General features: G+C 41.3%; 1 long non-coding RNA gene across 5 annotated transcripts in view; it reads left to right on the plus strand.

Moving 5' to 3' along the window:
* The window catches only part of LOC105494353 (uncharacterized), a 223,804-nt gene that overhangs the window by 150,759 nt on the left and 46,097 nt on the right, over nucleotides 1–26,948 (plus strand). For 4 of the 5 annotated variants that reach the window (XR_011608313.1, XR_011608310.1, XR_011608312.1 and 1 more), the window contains 2 exons: nucleotides 7,302–7,595; nucleotides 8,188–8,269. This is a non-coding gene — a long non-coding RNA (uncharacterized lncRNA). Of the gene's footprint in view, nucleotides 1–7,301; nucleotides 7,596–8,187; nucleotides 8,270–22,034; nucleotides 22,143–26,948 lie in introns of all 5 variants that reach the window. The other variant, XR_011608311.1, reaches the window with a different exon arrangement.

Genomic DNA, 26,948 nt, shown 5'->3' on the forward strand with positions numbered 1-26,948 from the left:
CTAATCTTCCTAAATTAAACACGATGTAAGAACACATGTTGGGATCAGGGAGAAATCACCATGGCAATGCGTGATGCCGAAGGATGTGCCATGCTACTCTCCTGAAAGAGAAGTGCTTGATACTACAGGTGCTTTGAGAGTTCTCCTTAAAAACATGCCTACTTAGAAATTAAATGTGTTTAGGAGTTCCCGTACTTCAAAGGGCAAAGTAGTTCAGTGCCGTTGTTCTATCATAACCCAGCCAACGGTGAGGTGAAACAATTTTGTTCTTTTTTAAAAAAAGACATCATGTCTTATAGAACTTCACAATGGGAAGAGATCTCAGAAATGATCTGTTTCCATTTCTCTCTGGGTGCATACAACTCTGCTATGCTGTTTCCCTCCACAACCTGTGCTTGACAATAAGATTTCTAATACAAATAATAACTGTAGCTAACATGTAAATAGTGCTTTATGTGCCAGGCACTGGGCTGAGCACCTTACATGCCTTATCTTAGCAAATATGCACAAGAAGTCTGTTTTTTATCTTTGTGTTGTAGATAATCAGTTGCACAGAGTTTCACACCCGTAGGGAAGTGATAGGTGGGCATATGTCTGATTCCAGAGTCTGAGTCACATGACTACCTGATGTGTTCTCTCATCTAATTAATTTAATTTTAGTTTTTCTGTTAAACAATTTCAACAAACGTGATGGGAATTTAACAGAGAGGGGGCAACATAGGAATCAAGCTCAGTAGGGTTATAAAACAACTGAGCCCAAAAGGTTGGTTCCAAATTCACCAATAAAAAGGATGGGGCTGGGCACGGTGGCTCGTGCCTGTAATCACAGCACTTTGGGAGGCTGAGGTGGGCAGATGACCTGAGGTCAGTAGTTTGAGACCAGCCTGGCCAACATGGCAAAACCCTGTCTCTACTAAAAATACAAAAATTAGCCAGGTGTGGTGGCATGTGCCTGTAATCCCAGCTACTTGGGAGGCTGAGACACGAGAATCGCTTGAACCCAGGAGGCGGAGGTTGCAGTGAGCCGAGATAACACCACTGCACTCCAGCCTGGGCAGTAGAGTGAGACTCCGTCTCAGAAAAAAAAAAAGGATGAAACATGACGGTCTCACCAGGCACCTCCTGCACTGGCTCCCAGAATGGAGTCTTTAAATTTAGCCATAGCTGTAAACATGTCATTTTACCCCTGGCTGATGAAAGGTTGAGAAAGGGAAAGGAGGCTCTCAGAACAGGTTCCTGGAAAAGGAAACGAAAGGGGTCAGAATCACCAATGTCTGCAAGAGGCTTGGGACTTGTGTGAGAGAGACCTTTAGGTGGATCGCCTGTTACATTCAGAGAGGAGGAATCAGGAAGGAACATAATATAACAGTAACAACATGACTAGCTTGTCTTCATTGAGGAGTTTTAAAGATACGAAATTGTCCTTGTCTTTCAATTTCATTTTAATCTCTGAAAGAGAGAATCATGCGGGTACGGCTCGTCTCAGTGTGTAATCGGAAAGCAGTCCTGCTGGAGGTCAGTGAAAGAGCTGTTATGGAATGAGATGTGTCACCTGACTCATCTACGGTCACACATTGAAGCCCTAACCTCCAGTACCCTAAGATGTGACTATTTGGAAATAGTGTATTTACAGAGGTAATTACATTAAAATGAGATTATTAGGGTGGACTCTAATCCAAAATGACTGGTGTCCTTACGAGAACAGGACGTGTGGGCACAGACACCTCCAGAGGGAAGACAGCAGGAAGATACAGGGAGAAGACAGCCATCCACAAGCCAATGAGAGATGCTTCTGAAGGAACCCACCCTGCTGACACCTTCATCTTGGACTTCCAACCACCACAATTGTGAGACTATAAACGTCAGCTGTTTAAGCCACCCAGTCTGTGGCAGTTTGTTAGGGCAGCCTTGGCCAGCTAATACAGGTGCCAATTTTCAGCTTTTTTCCCTTGAATCCTTATTCATGTTTGTTAATCTGCAGCTGAGCTGTCCAATACAGTGGCCATCAATTGCACTATGTAAATTTAAGTTAATTAGCATTGAGTAAAATTAGAAATTCAGTTGCACTAGTTATATGGAATAGACTCAGTAGCCCCATGTGGCTAGTGGCTACTCCACCGGACGGCACAGATTTAGAACATTCACGTCTTCACAGAAAGTACTATTGGATGATGTCACTTAAGGTTAGATTTGATTTACTCTCACAGTGAAACTCAAAAAAGGAAGAAGATGCAGAGGCTAGAACCAAATTGAATATGGAGTAAAATTTTAAGACATGGACTAGGAGGGTAATGTGCTAGGTATAGTTTAGCTTACTCCCACAATGAATTGCAAGAAGAGGGGAGAGAGAGAGAAAGAGAATATGTGCATGTATGTGTGTCTCTGTGTGTGTATGTGTATAAGGAGGCTATTCCTTTGTCACATGTTACCTTCAAATAAACTTTTTAAAATTGTTTTTTAGAAACAGGGTCTTGCTCTGTCACCCAGGCCAGAGTTCAGTGGCGCAGTCAGAGCTCCCTGCAGCCTTGAACTCTTGGGCTCAAGTGATCCTCCCACCTCAGCTGCCCGAGTCACAGGGACCACAGGCATGTGCCACGGTGCCTGATTTGAACTGACTTTCTTTTTTTCTTTTTTTTTTTTTTTGAGACGGAGTCTCGCTCTGTCGCCCAGGCTGGAGTGCAGTGGCACGATCTTAGCTCACTGCAACCTCCGCCTCCCAGGTTCATGCCATTCTCCTGCCTCAGTCTCCCGAGTAGCTGGGATTACAGGCGCCCGCCACCACGCCCGGCTAATTTTTTGTATTTTAGTAGAGACAGGGTTTCACCATGTTAGCCAGGATGGTCTCGATCTCCTGACCTTGTGATCCACCCGCCTCGGCCTCCCAAAGTGCTGAGATTACAGGCTTGAGCCACCGTGCCCGGCCTGAACTGACTTTCTAAGCCTCTTTGTCTCTCAGCTCCTGTTCCTGATTCTCCATCCTCAAGGTCCTAATTAAATGCTTAGTGTGATTCATTATTTCAGACGAGTCAATTCCTGCAAATATATTGCAAGGATTTCAACTACATCCCTTAAGCACGCAACTAAATCCTAAATTCTAACAGCAGGGGAACAGCTGAACCTCCATTTTAAATGAAGAGTGAAAACATGGATTTGAAAGGGTCAGTAAATTCCCACACAGTGGTTTCCTGGGATAACGCGTGTGTGTTCACACTCTTACGTGAATTATGGGTCAGGAAGGCAGAAATATTAACCAAATTAGAACTAAATTTGAAGAGGGGATAGAGGGGAAGGAGAGAGTTTCAGGTGGGAATTATGCTGGTGGATTAATTATCTCAGAAAACTCATAACATTTAAGTGAATTTCCTGAAGACTGAAAAAAACAGGAACTTCTCTGTGAGTTCCCAGAAAGGGATTTGACTCAACCCGAGGCTAATATGTGAAGAGGACCCATCTATTACTAAAAATATGCAATAAATTGAACAATTCAAAAGGAACAAGAGAGGCCCATGAAAAATGAACACAAGGAATTAACGTAAAGAAGTAGGCGTGGCTTCCCCCTGATTCGTTAAGCGACCAGGTTGTCTTCTTCCTTAAGAATTTTACCTAGTGACAGGTTAGTGCGATATATAGGTTGGACATGGCTTATGTGGAAGTGGGAATGTGTGGAGGGATTTCAGAAGGGAAGGAGTTCCACTCACTCACAGAATGGGCTCAGCCTACTCTGCGTGGGTGTGCAATGGAAGGAGTTCTCAGTGTGTTCAGACTCTGTCCCTCCTGAGATCTTTCTAGCCTTTCCTAATCAGCCCCTAATGGCATAGGCCATTGGTTCTAAAATAGCAGTGTGTTGCTAAACGTTTAATAACCAGTTCTTGGGGGCAGAAGGACAAGAAGCCTTGATTTGTAGCATTTGCCAATTTCCATGGTGTAGATATTCTCACCCTGGCTGACTTCAACTGCTAACATGAGATCACTGAACACAGAGCTGGGAAGCATATTCCAGAGCCAACTCTCTAGTACTGAGTGTCTTGAAATTTGATTCGGTTCTGACACGGACTTCCTGGAGTTCATGCAAACCCCACATGTTAAGGGCAAAGTTCTTCACAAGGCTGTCCCCACTTCAGAAGGCAGACATACATTTCAGCCGTCTCCAAACCACCTGCACTTCTGCTCAGCTGACTACCAATGTGGAACTTTTCATTCCTTCCCAGGTGTGATAATTTATGAGAATGTCCTGTAGAACTGAGGAAATCTCTGTACCGATGACAGCTATTTTATTATGGAGAGCACAAATGAACAGCCAGGTAAACAGGTACAGAGCCCAAAGTCAAGGAAGATCCCAAGCGCAGAAGCTTCTGCTCCCATGCAGTCGAAGTGTGCTGCTCTCCCTAAATATATGTCCACCCGTCAGAAAGCCCCCGTGGTCTTTGGTACCCAGAGTTTTTATATGGGGTGTCATTACATCGGCATGACTGATTACATCATTAGCCATTTGATTAAATGCAATTTCCAGTTCCTCTCCCCTCACCAGGAGTCATAGGTTTGGCTGAAAGTTCCAACCCTCCAATCACAGTTGAGGTCTTTCTGGTTTGCCCCCCACAACTCCCCTACCCCCAACCGCCCTCTTGCCTCTGAACCATGTAAGAGCCCACCAGGGGTTGCCTCATGAGCATAAACTCAGGTATGGTCTAAAGGGGCTTCTTATGAATAACAAAAGACATGCCTGTCACTCAGGAAATTCCAAGTGTTTTTGAAGCTGTGTCAGGAACCAGGTGTCTTTATTCTACTCCTGAAAGAGTGCAGCACATTATTTGCCCTCGGGAGCTGGTGTAAGTTGGCTCCAGCATGTCCACTTGACTTTGGATTCTCCTGGTAACGTTTCAAAAACACTGATTTCTGGGTCTCACCCTCAGAGGGTGATTAACTGCCTTAATTAGTATGGGGTGCAACCTGGGCATCAGAGTTTTAAAGGCTTGCAGAATATTCCAGTGTGCAGCAAATGTACAGATCTGCACTGCCCTTCCCTTCCCTAGAGCCAAGAAGATGGGCCTCTCTCTACAGTCCCTAGAGTATAAACCCAAAAGATGGAGAAATGGAATTAACTTTTTGGTCTTCTGGGAGATAAGGCAGAGTTTAGCGGGATACCTCCAGCACTATTTGGGAACAGCCATGCTGTTCCCCCTATTGCTGTTTCAAGGAGACCAGGCTTGGCCTGTTTACATAATTCTTTTAGTTGGGTATCTCCATGGTTCCTTCTTCCAGGTTCTTCAAGTCTCTACCTATGTGTTACTTATCAATACAACCTCCCTGGTCACCCTCATATATCTCCATCACATTTGTTACCATGTGGCATATTTCTCTCTCTCTCTCTCTCTCTCTCTCACACACACACACACTCTCTCTCTCTCTCTGTCTGTCTCTCTCTCTCTCTCTGTTTAAATAGAAACTGCCTGGAGTATGAATAGCTGTGTTTACCATTGCCTGAGAGAGCAGTGTCATTGCTGTCATTATCATTTGTATTCTGAAGAATAAGAACCTAGGCTTCCTGGGAGTCGGTTAGGATCTGATTGACGTGAGACTTCTGAGTTTGTCATTCTAAGTCAGTGGAGCCAATTAAGCCAATAAAGTCAATTCTCAGGAGGCTTACAGCATTTTCAAAAGTATGTTACATTCTACAAGACTTCTGCTGGCTTAGTGGGAAGGATACCGTTTTGGGAATGTGATACTAGAAGAGAATTCCTCAGGCGCCATTTGTGTGTTCCCCTTTAATCCTTCTCTGGGAAGAGAGAGAAGGGTATGTGGAACTGTTTAAATAATTGAGCTACAAGTTCAAAATTCTTCATCCTAATTAGGAACTCTGAAAACTAGAAGAGTTTAAAGATTGATAATGCTTGCATGTCTCTGAGAAGATAATCAGTTATTGTATTTGCCCATTACTGTTGCTATAACAGAATATCACAGACTGGGTAATTTATAAAGAAAATAAATGTATTTCTTTCAGTTCTGAAGGCTGGGAAGTCCAAGGTCAGGCAGCACATTCTGGTGAGGGTGTCAGGCTGCATCATAACATGGCAGAAGGCATCACAGGGCACTAGGGCATGCAGGAGAGGGAGCAAAACTGGCTTTTATAACAGACAACAGACTCACTCTGGTGACAACTAACCCAGTCCTGTGATAACCCATTAATCCATGAATAGATTAATCTATTAACTACCTCTTAAGGGCCCTACCTCTTAATACTATTACATTGGGCATTAAGTTTCAGAGGGGACAAGCATTCAAACTGTAGCCATTATGCTTTCCAACTAATGATCCAGGGATGATTCTGAAAATTCTACTGCAGATCTGTTGTTACCATTCATCCATCCATCCATTCATTCATGAATGCCTGTGTCTATTCAACCAAGGCTTAAAGATGACCTAAAAAGACTTCGCCCTCTACTAAGCACTGATGAGTGAGACTGCATTCGTGGAGCTTACCATCTAGAAGAGAGCTAGACAAGTAAAGACTTGAAGTATTTAATTAATAATTTAATTATGCACAAAGAAGAAAGGTGGGGTTTTGTAGGATTGCAATTAAGCGACATAACCTAACCTTGGGTTAGGGAAGTTTTGCTGAAAAAGTGACATAGTAAGCTGAAATTTAAAAGATGAGTGGAAGCTGGCATTGATTTTGGTCTTCTAAAAATTATGAAGCTTGATTCTCTAGCTGATGGATAAAAATGTATGTTGTGCATAATAGTACGAAAATTTAAGCATGCCCACTACAGAAGGGACAAAGAACGCCATTTATTATATTTGTCATTCTGCAAAGCCAGAAGAAAAGAATTGAGTTGAGTAATATTTACCCACTGAACAGATATAGTCATCCTTCAGTATCAGTGGAGAATTGGTTCCAGGACTCCTGTGAACACTAAAATCTGTGGTTGCTCAAATCCCTGAAATAAAATTTTGTGTAGAAAATGCATATAATCCATGCACATCCTCCTGCACGTTTTAAATCATCTCTAGGTTACTTATAGTATCTGATACAATGTAAATACTATAGATATGTTGTTATACTGTATTTTGTTTGTATTATTGTTTTATTGTTGTTTTTACTGTTTTGGAGTTTTTGAATATTTTCCATCCACAGTTGGTTGAATCCATGAATGTGGAACCCATGGACACTGAGGGTCAGCTGAACACACAGATGACCCCTGACTAATAATGGTTCAACTTAGATTTTTTGACTTTATGATGGTATGAAAAAGACCATTCAGTAGAAAACATATTTAAAACTTTGAATTTTGGTCTTTTTCCAGGGTAGTGATATGTAGCTGTAGCACTGTGCGTTCTCTCAATGCTGAGCTGCAGCTCCCAGTCAACCACTGGATCATGAGGGTAAAATACTGATACTTGACATCTTCTTAAAGAACATCATGCCTGCTAAACCATCCAGTGTGGATGCCCCAGTGCCTTCCACGAGCCATTCTCAAGCCTCATTAGAAGAGAGAGATTGACAACCCTGTAGCTGCAGTATCCCATCACCCTGCATCTTAGTTCAATGCTTCAAACATTCTTCAGGCCAAGTGTGCTTTCAGCTGTGTATGTTAATGGTGAGTACCCAGGTGATCATTTTGTTTTTCAGTTTTGCTACAGTGTTTAATAAATAACATGAAATATTCAATACTTCATTATAAAAATAGGCATTATGTTGGATGATTTTGCTGAACTGTAGGCTAATGTAAATGTTCCAAGCACATTTAAGGTAAGTTAGGTTAAGCTATGATATTTGATAGGGTAGACGTATTAAGTGCATTTTCAAGTGATGATATTTTCAACTTCAGATGGGTTTATTGGGACATAGCCTTTCTTTGTCCATTTGTATTGCTATAAAGTAATATCTGATGCTGGGCAATTTATAAAGAATAGAGGTTTATTTTGGCTCATGGCTCTGCAGGATGTACAGGAAGCATGGCACCAGCATCTGCTCCTGGTGAAGCCTCAGGAAGCTTCCAATCATAGCAGAAGGTAAACAGGGAGCCAGCCTATCACGTGGTTAGAGAGGGAGCCAGAGAGGGAAGAGGAGGTGCCAGGCTCTTTGTAACAATCAGCTCTCACATTAACTAACACAGTAAGAACTTACTCATTAGCATGAGGATGGCACCAAGAGGGATCCACCTCCATGACAGAAACCTTTCTTAACAGGTCCCACCTCCAACGCTGGGAGTCACATTTCAGCATGAGATTTGGACAGGACAAACGATCCAAACCATCTCGAAGTCCCATGGTGAGTGGAGGAGCTTCTGAACTGAGACTTGCTATGGAATTCAAATAAAGAGATTGCCACATTTTTACCTGAAAGGGGTATTAAAATAGAAATGTTATTGGCAATTTTGATTTTTTTTTTAATTGCATGGCTGTTTTTATTAACTTTAATTGATAGTTCAGCCGTAGTTTCTTTGTTGATACAAATTTAGGATATAGTGTGGCTCTCAAATTTTGGGGAAAAAACACTTAAGAAAAAGCAACATAGACATGAGAAAGAAAAAGACAATTTTCTCTCGGTAACCTCAGACACAGACGAGATGTGGTAAAGGATACTAAACGGGCTTGAAAGTTTCACAATTCAATAGAGTTTCACCTAATAAAGCATGATTTGATCTGAACACTACAGGGGCTGGGGTAGGGAAGAGCACTAGGAAGACCCAGCATAAGAGTCACGAGAAAGACTCTTCAGTGTGAAGAGCCTGAGGGTGCAAAGTACACTTTTGTAGCAATGGTCAGTGCATGGCTATGGCTATTACAAATCTATTTTAATGTCCATAGATTCTGCATTTTTTAAAAAAGAAAAATAATAAGAAAAAGAGAAAAATATGCTGGTTGCTCAGACACAAGTGAACAAAGATTCGGATCAGCAATTTAATCTAAGTAGGTTGACACATGGCAGGTGAGATTTAATGTTGACAGTTTCTACCTTGCATACTATGGTTGCAAGGGAGTGGACAAGAGGAAAAATGGAGCAAGCACTTCATGGATGAAAGGGGATACAGTCAGAGTTTATAAAAGGGGTCCTGGAGCCATGGAGCTATCTTCTGTAAAAGTGCTTCACGGCTGGGCACGGTGGCTCATGCCTATAATCCCAACACTTTGAGAAGCCGAGGTGGGTGGATCACGAGGTCAAGAGATCAAGACCATCCTGGCCAACACGGTGAAACCTCATCTGTGCTAAAAATACAAAAATTAGCCGGGTGTGGTGGCACGCGTCTGTAGTCCCCAGCTACTCGGGAGGCTGAGGCAGGAGAATCACTTGAACCCGGGAGGTGGGGGTTGCAGTGAGCCGAGATTGTGACACTGTACTCCAGCCTGGCGACAGAGCCAGACTCCATCTGAAAAAAAAAAAAGAATTCAAAATGGAGAAAGCACTTGGATGGCTGAGGAATGCCTGAGAGATAACTATTGTTTCTAAACATTAGCAAAGAGAAAAATATTGAGTTTAGAGTGTAAGCATCTGTAGGAATAAATGCAATGGCATCATTCAATTTTAGGAACTCTTGAGGATATTTGACCAATTTCTGAATTTTTTTTTTTTTTTTTTTTTTTTTTTGAGACAGAGTCTTGCTCTGTCGCCCAGGCTGGGGTGCAATGGCGCAATCTCGCCTCACTGCAACCTCCGCTTCCCGGGTTCAAGCAATTCACCTGCCTCAGCCTTCAGAGTAGCTGGGATTACAGGCATAAACCACCACACCCAGCGAATTGTTGTTGTTGTTGTATTTTTAGTAGAGATGGGGTTTCACCATGTTGGAAAGGCTGGTGTTGAACTCCTCACCTCAGGTGACCCACCCACCTCGGCCTCCAAAGTGCTAACATTACAGGCGTGAGCCACCATGCCCAACCCAATTTGATTTTATAAGCAAAGTTGTATCTAGTTCTAAATTATTCCAGACGAATGAGTATTTACCATATCCTTGCATGCCAGCATGTAAAATGTGCTTAGCGAGACAGAAAGTGGTTAAGAATTCTTCCAACCTTGATGCAAAGATAGTGAGGAGAGAGTTAAGAATAACTAACATTTATATGGGACTTAACATGTGCCAGGCATGGTTTTGAGTGTTTTATGTTAATTTACTTACACCATATTCTTTTTTTTTTAAGGACAGGGTCTCACTCTGTTGCCCAGGCTAGAGTGCAATGGCTTGATCATGGCTCACTGCAGCCTTGACCTTTAGGGCTCAAGCAATCCTCCTGGCTCAGCCTCCCATGTAGCTGGGACCACAGGCATGTACCACCACACCTGGTTAATTTTTAAATTTTTTTGTAGAGACAAGGTCTCACTTTGTCATCCAGGCTGGTCTTGAACTCCTGGGCTCAAGCAGTCCTCCCATCTCAGCCTCCTAAAGTGCTGGGATTACAGGTGTGAGCCACTGCACAGCCACCACCTTCTAATATTAAAAGGGATGGATTGCGATTTTCCCTATTTTACGTTTGCCCAAACTGATAAATTAGAAGGCTATCTTTTCCTCAAGGTCACAGAGCCTAGTGGCAGAGCTAGGATAAACCTGAGCAATCTGGTTCCAGAGTTTAATTCTCTGCTGCTGCTGCTGTTGTTGTTGTTGTTGAGATGGAGTCTCGCTCTTGTTGCCTAGGCTGGGGTGCCGTGGCATGATCTTGGCTCACTGCAACCTCTACCTCCCAGGTTCAAGTGATTCTCATGGCTCAGCTTCCCAAGTAGCTGGGACTATAGGCACCCGCCACCACGCTCGGCTAATTTTTTGTGTTTTTAGTAGAGACGACTTTTCACCATATTGGCCAGGCTGGTCTCAAACTCCCGGCCTTAGGTGATGTGTCCCCCTTGGCCCCCAAGGTGCTGGGATTACAGGTGTGAACTACCACGCCCCACCCAGAGTCCAATTCTTAACCATCATGCCATGTTGTCTCCTTCTGTTATAGCAGAGCCCATTCTCCCACATTGGTCACATTTTCCTTAAAATATCAATGGACAGGTCTATCTGAACAGTGACTCAAGTGCAAAAACTGGAGCTTCTTCCACACTTTAACACATTACAATGCCAGTGAAAATAGGTATCTATTCCTGTACCCTTATGTATCTCACATGTCTTTATAGAATTGGGTTGACAACTTGGAACCATTCTAAATTCTGAACATTCCAGAACATTCCAATTCTGCATTATGTGTCATCCAGCAGATGAGGAAAGAAAATAAAAAGCTTTAGGATGATAAATTCCTTTATTATCTTGTCCCTTCACTTCTATCTTCTGACCTAACTTCTAGGAACAACTTTCCTCTTGTACGCTATGCAATAGTTCTACTTAAAGACTGTTCCATGCAAACAGCAAGCTCTCATGACTCTCCGTGCCCTCACCAATATGCTAATTGCTGAACAAATTCACTAGTTTTTTTTTTTTTTTTTTTTTGAGAATATAAATTACTGTGGTCAGTAATCAAAAGCCAATGGACAGTGTTTATCTTGGGTGGCTGTATTACCAATCATGCTTTATTTTTATTCTCCTTGCTTCCTTCCATAGGGAAGGAAAGACTTTTTCTCTATCCTGTTAGGTTCTGTGGCTGGTCCTGAGAATTAAATAGACAAAAGACAGGTTAATAGGAGGAAAAGCGTACGACTATTATTTGATACTAATGTGTTTATGTGTATATGGGGCCTTTCATATGTAAGAAATGAGAATTCAAAGAGGTGAAAAGGCCCAAGAACCTATATATCATTTTAACAGAAAATAATAAGTTATGGAGACATGGATAGTCAAGGGAGAAAGGGATTTGGGTTTGGGAAGGCAAATCATGGGACAGTGACTAAGAAATACATAGGGAAAATTCATGGAAGGCAACTATAATTTTAGTAGGCTTGTTTGTATGGATTCATCTCAGCTTCGACTCCCCATCTCTGACAACAAAAATTCTCTCCTCTTCCTGTTACCTGGAGGGTACTTTTCTCACAGAAAATGTATGCCCTGCTTTTATATACATAGAAAGTGGGAAGACAGCTCTTCCTGGATCTGCTGTTTCTCAATCATCTTGAGCTCAAAATAATCTTCCTGGATCTGCTCTTTCTCAATTGTCTTCAGCTCAAAATAGTCAATATCTCAAAATAATATATTTTGGGGTGGCATACTCTGATCCCTTTCACGTGTTTTCTTCTCATCTTTTTCTTCCTTTCTTTCATTCTTTTCCTTCTTTCATCTTTTTTCTCTTTTCTTTTTTCTATTTTTTGTAGCCTGTTTTTGCATCATATTTTAACTAAATGAAATAATAAAACTGTTTCCTCTGATTGTTTTTGCAACAAGCATTCATCACGTTTATAAATAAGACAATAAAATGATTTCCATTTTGAAGAAAAAAGTGTTTTGAAAAAAACACAACGATACCTTAAAATTGAACCACAATTTCTACCTGTTTCTGTTCCAATTGTTTGTTGAGGTTTCTAATGAGAATTGCTGGGTTGGCTTGGCAGAGAGGCAGATCCTCAAGCATCTGTTTCTGTTTTCTACTACTGTTTTGGCTCGAATTCTGGGTCTACCAGTAATCTGAATGACCTCCACTTCCTCACTTTGACTCTACATACGTCTGATAGGCTGTGTTTGAGCCTGTCGTACAAACAGAGGTGTGCAGTTCTCTTTAAAGACTATTGTTCCATATATTTTATTTCACACGATGTTGAGTTAGACTCAGCAACCACCCCAATTATTCTGCCAGTTTTTCTTTATTATGCTTGACAACTACTTGATGAAAGAATGGATTTTTCTTTGTGAAGTCAGCACACAGCCGCCGGTTGATTCTCTGAGAGAACAAGATATTTCACGAGTAACTGGATAAATGGGCCAACTTGACAGGACAGCAGACCCTTGCCACCAACAATGCAAGAGCGCCTCTGTCAAGAGACCATGACGTTCCTCCCATTTGGGAACTGATGACGGAATGGCTACAGCTTGCTTAGCAGATATTCTGCTAAGGAAAAGAATAAGCAGAGAGATGAATATTTTGTATGCTTCCCATGTGTTCAGCTCTATCAGGCAGTCTCTCACACATTATCTAATACATCTTCTCTGCTCTTCTTGACATAAAATTATCTCAAATTTTTACATGTGAAAAACATATATAAGGAACTAAAAAAATTAATCTGTTTAAAAGTTATATAGTGAGCAAGTGAGAAGCCAGATTTCAAAGAAAAGCCAAACCTCTTAGAAACTTTGAGGGCCGACAGCATGGAGGTGGTTTGAGTGGACCCTAAACAGATGTGAGCTGCCTCCTGACATTGGCCCAGTAAATGACTGGTTGTGGTGTACTGAGATAAACACTTTTAATTATTTTAAATATGAAGTAAAATCTAGAAAAAAAAATGTCCAGCAGAAAAGAAAAAAAAAAAAAAAACCAGCTCTTCTGGTTGTCATGGAGATAAGCCACTTAGCACTGCAAAGCCTTCCATGGGGAAGCAACAGCAATGGAGATTTCCAACTCCCAAGAACCACATTCAAGGAGGGTTTTGACTTCCACTTGTCTTCCAAGGTCTGTCGTCTCTGAAAAAAAAAATTTCTTGGGGAGGTAGATATTTACACTCATTTCCTGGGATAGAAAATCTGAGTAGCACATGCATATCCACAGAGCTTTGTTTCAGGACCCATAGTGGAAACAAGTTTCCATTTCCTGTGAGGTGTGTACATAGTAAGTGTGTGTGTGTGTGTGTGTGTGTGTGTGTGAGAGAGAGAGAGAGAGAGAGAGAGAGAGAGAGAGCGCACCAATGAGTTCTCTAGAAACCATCGGAAGTGCCAGCCTGTAGAAGTAAACATAAAACCCAGGCAAAGGACGAAAGAGAAAAAATTAGTTTGTCTCTAAAAGGAAACAGCCTTTAGATAGGAATGCATTTGAATCAGAAGAAACATGAAATTCTCATTCCTGGCTATACCATCTGCCCCATTTGTGAGGCACTGGCTAATTGTTGAGACACTGCTAGTGAAAATTGTGCAGGTTCACAGACTCTTAGGCAGCTGCTGTTTAAGTAGAGAAGTGTGGGGCCGAGGGCTGCCCTGGACTTCAGTTCTGGGAACTGGGGCTTCTCAGGAGAGTGGGTTTAGGGTAGCTGCAGCATGGAGGGTCCACAAATTTCAGAAAATAGTGCCAGAGTGAAGTTACACTGGAGAAGGAGGGGTGGCCTTACTATGGCATTCATTGCAAGGATGGACACAAGCAGGTGAAGGCAGGCAGAGGCCCAGGTGCCAACGGATAGAGACAGGAGTGCAGAGAAGACATGAGGGAGGACGGATAGAAGACAGAGTGGCTGAGGTTCCCTGCTGTGCTGAAGTTTTCAACGCAGTGCCTAAGCCTTAGCTCTTGGGTGGTGGGGAACAAGTCAAGCACACCAGGGGAATTAGAGAAGATCCACCCCTCCTTCTCTAGACGTGGAGGCAGGGAGTCAGGGAGGGCAGATGGTTCATGTGGGTGCACACAGGAAACAAGAGAACGGAAATCACAAGTCGAGGGGCTTGCTGTCTTCTTGTCTGTTTGGATTAAAAATAGCTACTCACTTGGTAGACAGTTTTCAACCTACCTTCAAGGCTCCCTGCTATTATTTTTTATTTCATTTTTTAATTTAAATTAGTTGATGATAGAAAAAGGCAGGTGATTTAAGCAGATCATATGCTTCCTTTATGTCAAGGAACTATCACTGACACCCCTAGCATTGCTGCATGAGTATCTGTTGAAAATTCATCCCTGAACTAACCGTCATGATTAGGTACTGGTAATGGATAACTAAAATGATGGTAACTAAGTTAATGTACATTCCATTATGTCATGCATTTCCAAAGTTTTTGGTAAAGTAAGGAGACGGATAAGAGGGATACATTTTCGAGTTTGATAATGAAATTGGTGTGCACAAATGACAGTGGTTTTCAGAAGGAGAAGATGGGATGGTGGAAGCAGAGGTTCCATCAAACACTTGGAAGAGATCTTCTTATGAACATGACTGTATCCATCAGTGCTTTCTTCTTCTTCTCCTGAAGAAGCAAGCAGACAAACAAACAAAAAACTAGAAGAATTTGCTAAGTCCTGCAAATTCAACTGTCCATGAAATTTAGAAATCAGATGATATGCTGACTTCAAAATACCTGTAGGGACGTTCGAAAACCCCAGATAAGGCAGAAGCAGATGGGAGGAAGAGCAGTAGGAAAGAGTAGGAAAAATCAGAAGCTCAGAGAGTAATGAGTGGAATCGTAAGAAGGAAAATTCAGGAAGATCCATAAACATACAAGTATTGATGGTCGGGCAGTACAAGAGCTGTACTTCTTGTTTGCAACAGTGGATGTCTTGTGCCAGGACAAGGAAAGGTGGTGGCAGAAGTTACGACGGCCCCAGAAATGGAAATCTAGTCTCACACAGAAGAGCAGATTCACAGTGAGCATTCTGGGTCTGTGGCAGGGAAGGGACAAGCCCTTTGCTGTGAAGCCAGGGCTGCCCTCCTTCGTCTCTGCCTATAGGACTTGTCTGCTAACAGCTGGGTCATGAAAAACCACGTTTTCAATGATAAACAGTAAGAAACTTTATTGTGAATAAATATGTGGAAAAGATCTGCAAAGCTTTCCAACTGATACAGATTATTCTCCTAAAAACAGTGTCACTGAGAAAAGATGAACTGCGACCAAACAGTTTGCCATGATTTTAAGGAGTGTAATGGAGCAATTGCTTCTAAGAAAGAATGCCACAAAGTGGAAATGTAATAATTCCAGGAGAATGCCGAGAGACAACCACAGGTTATAAGATAGGAGTGAGGAGAACTCAGAAAATAAATGGAAGAAAAAGCAAAACCATCATAGAAACAGAAAGGAAATCCAGTGGTCACAAGAGAGAATCGACGGTGTGATTAAAAGATGAAGGGTCCTGAAGGATAGAAATGAGAAAAATAAAGTAATATAGTAACACATAGTGAAAAAGCCCCAGAAAGAAAATGATAGATGTAAAATAAATGCCGCTGGAATTTTCTTTCTTTCTTTTTTCTTTTTTTTTTTTTTTGGCACAGAGTCTTGGTCTGTCACCCAGGCTGGAGTACAGTGGCGCCATCTCAGCTCACTGCAACCTCCGCCCCCTGGGTTCAAGTGATTTCTCCTGACTCAGCCTCCTAAGTAGCTGGGATTACAGGTGCGTGCCACCACACCCAGCTAATTTTTATATTTTTAGTAGAGATGAGGTTTCAACATGTTGGCCAGGCTGGTCTGAAACGCCCGACCTCAAGTGATCTGCCCTCCTTGGCCTCCCAAACTGCTGAGATTACAAGTGTGAGCCACTGCCCCTGGTCAGAATTTTCAAAGATGAGTGAAATAGAACAAATAGGCAAAGGCATAAATTAAATAAAATGAAACAAATGTGCATGCTGAATGGGCACACTGTGAGCCAGAAAATACTCACCACAAATTGTCAGTATCAAAATATAATTTTGTGAAATTGTTGAACTAGAAAAATGAAAGGAGACGTCTTTGGGAAGCCAGGTAAAAACACTGTCACTAAAATAAGGGAACAAATAGGGCTGGCTTTAGATGTTTCCAGAGCAACACGAAGATAAACAATGCTTATAAGACATAGATGGAAATAAATTGTGGCCCAAGGATTTTCATGAGGCCAAGCTCTCCATAGGCGGCAATGCAGAAAAAGAGTTTTGATCCTGCAAAACTCAAATTATATTGTTCCTATAAGCCTATGTTGGGGTAATTGCTAAAGAATGGGCTTTATTCAACCGAGAGATGACTGAGAAAAGTATAGCAAAAGGACTAATAGTAGTGCATGAATATGTTCAATTGTACAAATAAGATTGAAATGGTGGGGGATCAGTGGGACAGGATAAAATATAAATGGTATATGCCCAAACAAGATATAAATGCTATGAGTGATAAAAGTGGGAGAGGAAGAGGGAAAGTGTGTTAGTAGATAGGTTTGCTAATTGCTTCATCTATAAAGTTAGATATCAAAGGTATCATTTTAAACTCACAAACCAGTAAATAGAAGCAGTAGTATATTTAATACTACATAGTTAGGTACCAAGAAAGGTAATATTATTAAATGAAAATGGGTCACGGAGAGTAGGGAGGAGGAGATAATAGCTATGAACTAAAGAGAGTGCTGGTGATAATGCATAAATTTGCAATTATAAGGGTAATCAACCATTAAACAAAAATATTTTTTAACTCTGTGATGAAAGTAGTATTCATGGAGTGCATAGTAAAAGACCTTTAAGATATCATGAACACATAAACATAAAACAATAGGTAGAACTGAAGCTTGACATATCTATCACACTAACAAGTTAAATGAGTTTAACTTATCTATTAATACAAACAGACTTCAGATTGAATCAAAACCAAACACAACTCGATGCTAAATGAAAACAGCAGTCCTAAAACAGAGCTTCAAAAATCATGGAAATACAAGTATATAAATATAAAATAACAGATAGAGATATGCTAGTCAAATGCAATTGAAAAGGAAACGATCACAAACTTTAATATCAGATAACGTGGAGTTCAGGCCAGAACAAGACGGACAAGGGCTCTTTGTAATGCCAACTTGTGTGAGTCATAATGAAAACACATTAGCTCTGTGCTAAATATAAAATAACAGCCACAGTCATGAAGCAGGGATTAAAGGAGACACAAGAAATCGAAGTGAACTGGTAGCAGGAAATCTTAATTTATCTCTTTCAGTCATGACAGATCAAGTACAAAAAAAATATGGATACAGTAGTTCTAAATAACATTACATGATTGATGGATCTGTATCTAACATTCTATCCTGAAGATACTGAATAAGCCTTTTCAAAGTGGCCCCAGCTCTCTCACATTGTATACCCACATACAGTATACATTGGGTCACAGAGATATCCTAAATAATGCCCCCAACCCACAAAGAGTACAGGCAGCCGGGCGCAGTGGCTCAAGCCTGTAATCCCAGCACTTTGGGAGGCCGAGGCGGGCGGATCACGAGGTCAGGAGATCGAGACCACCCTGGCTAACACGGTGAAACCCCGTCTCTACTAAAAAAAATACAAAAAACTAGCTGGGCGAGGTGGCAGCGCCTGTAGTGCCAGCTACTCGGGAGGCTGAGGCAGGAGAATGGCGGGAACCCGGGAGGCGGAGCTTGCAGTGAGCTGAGATCCGGCCACTGCACTCCAGCCTGGGCGACAGAGCGAGACTCTACCTCAAAAAAAAACAAAAAAACAAACAAATAAACAAAAGCAAAAGAGTACAGGCAGCGTTCTCTAGTAGTTAATGAAATTGGATAACTAAAAGTTCTTTCAGCCTTTCATATATAAACTCTATCTCCTAATCAGTGACATGCAAAAAAAAAAAAAAAAGCCCCATCTCTTGGGTAATTCCTGGATAAAAGGAGAAATACAAATGAAAATTGGAAAATGTCTAGCTACACACTACCTAATGTGGTTGCCAGGAGCCGTGTGTTTTTTTTTTGTTTTGTTTTGTTTTGTTTTGTTTTTTATGTTTTTTTAGATGGAGTCTCACTCTGTAGCCCAGGCTGGAGGGCAGTGGCACGATCTCAGCTCACGGCAACCTCTGCCTCCCGGGTTCAAGCGATTCTCCTGCCTCAGCCTCCCAAGTAGCTGGGACTACAGGCGCCCGCCACCACGCCCAGCTAATTTTCATACTTTTTGTAGAGACGGGGTTTCACCGTGTTGGTCAGGATGGTCTCGATCTCTTGACTTTGTGATCTGCCTGCCTTGGCCTCCCAAAGTGCTGGGATTACAGGCATGAGCCACTGTGCCTGGCCCATGTGTGGCTATTTAAAATTAAATTTTAAAATTATATAAAGTTAAATTAAAAATTAAGTTTCTCAACTCACAAATACCAGCCGCATTTCAAATTCTCAATACCCATAGATGGCCAATGACATATCCATTATCCCAGAAAGTTCTATTGGATAGCACTGATCTAGAACATAATTAAAATAGCAACACGACAGGGGAGAATGTATCCAGCACAGCTAAAGCCATGCACAATAACCTCCTCATAACAGTAACAACAACATACACCAAAAAATGAGGGAAAACACATTTCTATCTTACCCAAAATGTTAGAAAAAGAACTATAACACAAGCCTTGAATGAAGATAAAAGCAGAATTTAACGAGTTAGAAAACAGAGAAACAGTAGCCCTAATACATAAATCTATAAACTGTTTATGAGAAAAACATATAAACTGAAAAACCTACTTTTTGCAAAGGGTAAATATACAATATGAAATAAAAAAAGAAATGGAAAAGGGAATATAACCAAAATAACAGAGATAATTAAATGAATGAGACTACTTCCCTCAAATCTCTGGAAATGGTTTGAAAACCTGGAGGAAGGCCGGGCGCGGTGGCTCAAGCCTGTAATCCCAGCACTTTGGGAGGCCAAGGCGGGCGGATCACGAGGTCAGGAGATCGAGACCATCCTGGCTAACACAGTGAAACCCCGTCTCTACTAAAACAATACCAAAAAAACTAGCCGGGCGTGGTGGCGGGTGCCTGTAGTCCCAGCTACTGGGGAGGCTGAGGCAGGAGAATGGCGTAAACCCGGGAGACGGAGCTTGCAGTGAGCTGAGATCCGGCCACTGCACTCCAGCCTGGGTGACAGAGTGAGACTCTGTCTCAAAAAAAAAAAAAAAAAAAGAAAAGAAAACCTCGAGGAAACAAATAATATTGCAGGAAAAATTTTAAAGTAATGATATTAATACTCAAATGTTATGAAATTTAAGAAAGCCAACCTATCAACAAATCTCACTTATGAATAGTGATTCCAAACCCCTAAGTAAATGTTAACAAACAGAATTTAGCAACACATTAAAAGAACTATAATCAAGTAGGGCTAAGGCTAGAATTTCAAAGCTGATTCAGTGTTAGGAAATCTACTACATAATTTGTCATCTTAATAGAAAAATCACATCATTATCTACATAGTCTTTCAAAAGGCATTTAAAAAATTTCAGTAATCCTTCTTGATGAAAATAATAAAGTAGAAATACATGAACACTTCTTTAATATAATACTTCTTTAATATAATAAATATAACACTTGTTTAATATAATAAAAATTGGTATCTCAATTCGAAAGCCAGTACTAGAGACATTTCTATTAAATATCAGGATGAAATCGGGGTGCCCGCTAATGTCATTATTATTTAATATTTCACTGTAGAATGTAAAATTTGATGAAAAATTGAGATTTAAAAATGGAACAGAAAATGTAAAACCATGCTATCTGCAGATGACAATAAAACTGAATATTTGGAAAACTGAAGTGAATTCACTGATCAATTTTAAAAATTATAAGAGAATATACTAAAGTAATAAGGTATAAAATTATTACACAGAAATCCATAGCTTTCATATATATTAACAGTAGCCCATTAGAAGATATAATGGAAGCAAAGACCCCATTTACAATAGCAACCCAGAGATAAAATACATAGGAATAAATGCAACACAACATGTGCAAGATTCGGATGAAAAGCATTAAAACATGCACCAACATCTGCTCTCAGACCCAACAGTTACACTTCTGGCCATTTATCATGTAGATGTCCGGGCACATATTGAAAAGATATATTTTGAGATTATTAGTACAGCACTGTCTGTAATTGCAGACAGGAAATAATTTAAGTATCTATTAATAAAGAACTAGTTCATAAAATTTGGTATATGATTTACCCAAGTAATGGGCTATCACACAGCTGTAAACCAGAATAAGAGAACTTTCTATAGGTTGATATGGAAAGCTCTCCAACTGATAGTGTTATTTAAAAAAGCAAGAGGTGGAATAGTGTGAACAGAGTTTCCCTTTTTTGTGTTAAAAAGGAAAAACATAATGATATGTATTTACTTTTATTTGCATGCCTTCCTACTCTGAAAGGACACATAAAAAATTCATGACAATGGTAATGTGTAGATGAGTAGCAGGCATTTGAAAGAGCCTTTTCACTGTATTCCTTTAAATACATTTTTAATTTTTAAACTATATGTGTGAATTACCTATTCAAAAATAAATATAAAATATTTAGAAGAAATGCACAAAGAGTTTAGAGAATGGTGCATGGCAGCCTAACCTAGGTTTAAAAAAAAAAAAAACAAAACACAAAAAAACACATTATTTTTTAACTCAGAATTGGGAGGCAGACCAATTACACCTTTATACCTTATTACTTTAGTATATTCTCTTATAGTTTTTAAAATTGATCAATGCATATTACAGGGTGAAGACATTTAGAATACTGCTGATCTTTGACCCAAGATCCCGTGCAAAGGTTTTTTTGTTTTGTTTTGTTTTGTTTTCTGAGACAGAGTCCCCCTCTGTCGCTCAGGCTGGAGTGCAGTGGAGAGATCTTGGCTCACTGCAGCCTCTGCCTCCCAGGTTCAAGCGATTCTCCTGTCTCAGCCTCCTGCGTAGCTGGGACTACAGGCACGTGCCACCATGCCCAGCTAATTTTTTTGTATTTTTAGTAGAGACCAGGTTTCACCGTGTTAGCCAGGATGGTCTCGATTTACTGACCTCGTGATCTGCCCACTTCAGCCTCCCAAAGTGCTGGGATTACAGGCCTGAGCCACTGTGCCTGCCTTTTTTTTTTCCCCCTGGAACCTGGCTTTAGGTGAAAAACACTTGCTTTAATTTTCTGGCTTGCTCCAGTCAGCAGAATGCTTCAACAAATGTCCTGGACAGTTGCCGGGAATCCCCATAGAACAGGCTGAGTTTTACAAGACGTCCCATTAGTTCTTGCTGCCTGCAGAGACGTTCAGAGACAGCAACATTGAATGTGGAAAGACAAACCCAATAGCACTGGTATTAGCTATTTTTCTTGTAAAATACAGTATTTGGATGTGACGTTATTGAACCTTCATGTTTAATGACTGCTGCAACACACCTCTATCCAGCAAAGCCATCTGTATTTGGGCAAATATGCCCACTTTTCTGTTTACTCTGCATACATTATCTTTACTTAAGGTTTAGGGGGAGATACATCTATTTGGACATCTGTTCTTAACTGATTGTAGGCAGAGTGAGCAAGTTTCGTCCTTGTGCCTGCAGCTGCTGGGAAATGATAAGAGCCCAACATATGTTAGAAGCAACAATCGCAGACAGAGTACAACTTGTTTTTGAAGGTATGTAAACCCGAAGTTTAAGAGGCTGGGAGTTGCTGCCTTTCTTCCCTCCCATCTTGAGTATCAGTTCTATTTAAAATAACAAATATTCTAACATGTGCCAGGACAGATTCGCTATTTTGCTTTGGAAAGAAAAGTGCACAACTAGTGTGAACATTCACCCACTACTCTGACTCCGCACCCTGCCCTGGCTCCTAAGGCAGACGCCCATGTTACCTCTGCTGTTGCTTCAGAAGGCTGCTGCCACCTATGGGTGTCTGTCAGCATCTGCGCAGGTGCGATGTCTCCAAGTGGGGACAGAGGAAGCCCTAACAAACAGGGAGAATACAGGGCACAGAAGGGGACCGTCCGTATGGAGGTCAGGGGACAAACAGTATGAGAGCCATCCTCTAAGCCTGCGATCCAGCTCTTTTCAACGAACCTTCGGGTGAAATAAGATGATCCGCTTCAATAGACCCATGGTGGGGAAAGGAGAAACTCCAGAGAAAAAAATCACAACCCTGCATATCAGTTAGACTCCTAGGGCTCTAGCCATACTGACTATTCGAATGGGAACATTTAAACACCACCTTGTACTTGCCAGCATAGGTCCTGTTTGTTTGTAAGTATATTCCATGATAATATTGCAACAAATAATATATAATTTTTAAATTAGTTCTTTTTTTTTCTTTTCTTTTCTTTTGGTTTTTTTTTTTTTTTTTTTTTTTGGTTTTTGTTTTTTGTTTTTTAATTCAGACAGAGACTCACTCTGTCACCCAGGCTGGAGTATAGCAGCATGATCTCGGCTCGCTGCGACCTCTGCCTCCTGGGTTCAAGCAATTCTCGTGCCTCAGTCTCCCGAGTAGCTGGGATTACAGGTGCACGTCCATGTCCAGATAATTTTTGTATTTTTAGTAGTGACAGGGTTTCGCCATGTTGGCCAGGCTGGTCTCAAACTCCTGGCCTCAAGTGATCTGCCCACCTTGGCCTCCCAAAGTGCTGGGATTACAGGCATGAGCCACTGTGCCCAGCCTGAATTAGTTCTTAAAAAGTATTTGTTTCACTTGCTTGTATCCTATAAATCCTAGAATCACAAACTCTATTAAGTGTTGGGGACTTTATAAAGTAAATAAGCCCACACTTTAACCCCAAGAACCTATTTTAAGATATCCTGGACAAGGAGCCCTTCAGCCTGTGTGTAATGGCTAACTGATGTGTCAACTTAACTGGGCCATGGGTTGCCCAGATAGCTAGTCAAACATTATTCTAGGTGTGTCTGTTTTGGGATTTAAATCAATAGACAGAGTAAAGCCAATTGCCCTTCCTAATATGGGTGAACCTCATCTAGTTCACTGAAGGCCTCAATAGAACAAAAAGGTTTACCTTTCCCCTATTAAAGGGGTTCCTCCTGCTTGATAGCCTTCCGACTGGGATATGGGTTTTTTTCTTGCCTTCAGACTCAAACTGAAACACTGGCTCTTCCTGAGTCTCAAGCCTGCTGGCCTTTGGGCTGGAACTAACTAAACCCTCAGCTCTCCTGTGTCTCCAACCTGCACACTCTCCCTAGTGATCTTGGGATTTCCCAGACTTTCTAATCATGTGAGCCAATTCCTTAGAATTAAATCTCTTCGTGTATACACACACATCCTATAGGCTCTGTTCTCTGGCGAACCGAGCTAATATGCTGTGTTAAAGCATTTTCAGTGATAAGGAATTCATGTGCTAAGCGAAGCCAAGACCAAGCAGGTAGCAGCCCATAAGAGAGCCAAGAGCTGGACTCAGAAATTTCATCTTCTCATGGCCTTCCCTGTATTCACCCCTCCATCCTTCTACTCCTCCCTTCATTCAGCAAGCATTTGTTACCTAGAGCTAACAATTGGGCTACTTTACAGTTTGTTTAAAATAAATATTTTGCAATGACCTCCTTTGCCTAGAAACGCAATCACACTCAGCATTTCAGCAGCACACAATACAGTCGTGCCCGCCTTCCCCAACAGCATCCCCTGCTGGTTTTCCTCCTACTTCATCAAGGGTCCTCTTCATCAGTTCTCTTTGCTGGGTCTTGCTCAGGTACATGACATAAACGTCACAGGGTAACAGGCTCCAGTCTGGCCACCTTCTCTTCTCTACCTGCACCTTCCCATTAGGTGCACTCATCCTGTCTCTCAACTCATATGTTGAGTCCCAGACTTACATTTCTGACCCTAAACTTACCTCAGTGCTCCAGATTTGCATATTCAACTGTCTACTGTGTAGATATTGACTGAGTGACTTACATTTAACACATTCCAAACAGAGCTCTTGATTTTCTCTGTTTATCCCCAAGCTGTGCTCGACGACCTTGGGCACGTGACGTCAGGCCCTCCTGAGTCTGTGTCGTGGGCGTGCCCTTAACCTTGGCAAAATAAACTTCCTAAATTGATTGAGACCTGTCCCAGACATTTCAGGTTTACATCCCCTACACTTCATCCACATTGGCTTAGCTCATTCCTGCCCGTCTGTTCCCTCTACTTAGAACGGTCTTGTACTACCTCCTTTCATGGCTGACTTCTCATCGTTCAGGCCTCGGTTCTGCTCTTATTCCATAGAATCCCTCCCTGAGCATGTCCCTGTCACTGTCATTGATGTTTATTTCCTGCCTAGCCCTTTTCACCTTCTGAAATGGGTTTCTGCTTTTATCTACTTGTATCTCTGCCCCCCCCCGCCTGCCCACACACACACTAGAATGTAAGTTCATCCTGTTCTCAATGATTTTATAAAACCAATAGATGCTCAGTAATGTTCACTGAATGGGTAACAAATGAATCCATCTCAAAAGGTATTGGGAAACACTAAAACACTACTTTTCGGTGTCCCCAGAGGCAGATAGCAAAAGAAGCAGGATCTAGTGCTATGTCCCCAATGAACTCTGCCTCTCACCGAGCTCTCCTTCAGTCTTCCATTTTTTTTAGGAACCTCCTGCTTTGTCCCTGGCGTTGCCACTGTGTTGGCCTTAAGGTTTGTCCCATGATTAAAGAAAGAAATTTGCCTTTAAACAGTACAAATTCTCCTTTCCAGTTAAATAAGGGTTAAACACTGTCCGTGTAGCAGCATTTCACTCCAAGGGACAATATATACCAAACTGGATCACATGGCTGGTGTAGTTTCTTGGTGACCCAAGTCATGTTCATTTGTAAAATGAACTTGTGAAAGCATCAGAGCCTCTAAATGAAATCAGCATGCACTTGCGGCTTCCATTGCCTTCAGCTTTGTTCCTCTAAAACTATAATGTCGCACTTTTTTTTTTTTTCTAATCCAGAAATCTTACTTCATCTCCTGGTTTTGATGTGTGTCGTTAGTGTGCACTGTGAAGTGACTATTGTCTTCTCCTCCATTTGTGGAAATTGTAGATCTTTTTGATCTCATATGAGCACTGAAAAAACAGACTTAAAATACAACTTGTCATTTCCTGAACATGTTATCTTATGTACCCAAACTTTGGTTTCCTCTTCGGTGACAAAGTGTAGATGGATCATAACATCTTCCCCCTGTATTTTAAAGGATCAAGTGAAATCACACATGGAAATGCATTTTGGAATCTGTGAAGTCATATGTCAATTGCTTATTGTTGTAATTTTACTTATAGTAAGACATTTAAAAAATGACATCGTGGTATGGTTGCAAGGTCACTGGACCAGGAAACGGACACCTTATTCCTGACGTTGGTCTTGAAACTACACTGAGACACAGGGTCTTGACCTTGAAAATGAACTAGATGAAATCATCCTGCATGTCTAGAAAACTCTAACGTGTAAAACTTTGCCATTATAAATAGGGCTTCAGGTATTAAAATGAGGAAACAGTGTCTTCTTTCTTTTTCAAATCTCTATACACTTTATCTGTAGGAAAAATGACATCCCATTAAATTGCATAGAATTAAATCACTCAGTAATTTCATACTTACTATTGCATATTTTTTAGCACCCACCATCTGCCAGGCACTCTTACAATAATTCAAGCTTTTATTCTATGTGACTTCAAAAGCAGATTTACTTTACATTATCTCATGTGACTTTCTGAAATGCCTTCAGTGGGAGGTAGGACCAAGATTGCCAGGCCCACTTTACACAAAGAGAAGTGGAAGGTAAGAGAAATTAAAGGAGCTGCCCAGTTTCACAGATCTAGTAAATGGGCATCCAAGTTTGGTCCCAGTGATTTTGGACTTAGCAAAACTTGTATTCTTTCAACTTTGATGCATAGATTCGTGACATGGTCTCTGTCCTTAAGATGGGAATCTCCTAAGACAGCTCTTAAAATTTGGCAGATACACCTCCTGTAAAGGAACAAGGTTACAAAGTCACAACCTTTGGATGTACCAAGAAAATGTAGTTTCTTATAGTTTCTTCCTCCTATGAAGCTGCTTTATGAGTTTCTGCCTACTAGAGAGGAGAGAAAATGAATATACAACGTGATTTCTCTCATTTGGCATGATTCAAGGATTTAAGTCTACAGGTATAACTCAGCCATTTGGGGATACTTTCTCATTCTTTCTATTCTATCCCTCCTATTTGGCCCTGAGATATTGTCTAGGACTTGGAAGAAGGTGGAGTGAGGAAGAAAGCCCTTGCCCTCGTGTGGTCTTTGGGTGTGTGCTGGGTTTTGTCTTCCAAGTTGGCCCAAGTTCCATTCTAGGGTATCCTGATGGTTCTACTGTTGATGTCTGCAGCTGGTAAAGTGGTGAGCTGTCATTTTTCCATTCAGGCAGAGCTGGGGGCCCTTCCCTGCTGAGTGTACCTCTTTCAACTCTCACTGGCCTTCCAGACTCCTCTCAACTTGCCTTCGTTCTCT

This window comes from Macaca nemestrina, chromosome 9, assembly GCF_043159975.1.
Source record: "Macaca nemestrina isolate mMacNem1 chromosome 9, mMacNem.hap1, whole genome shotgun sequence".
Classification (NCBI taxonomy): Eukaryota; Metazoa; Chordata; class Mammalia; order Primates; family Cercopithecidae; genus Macaca; species Macaca nemestrina.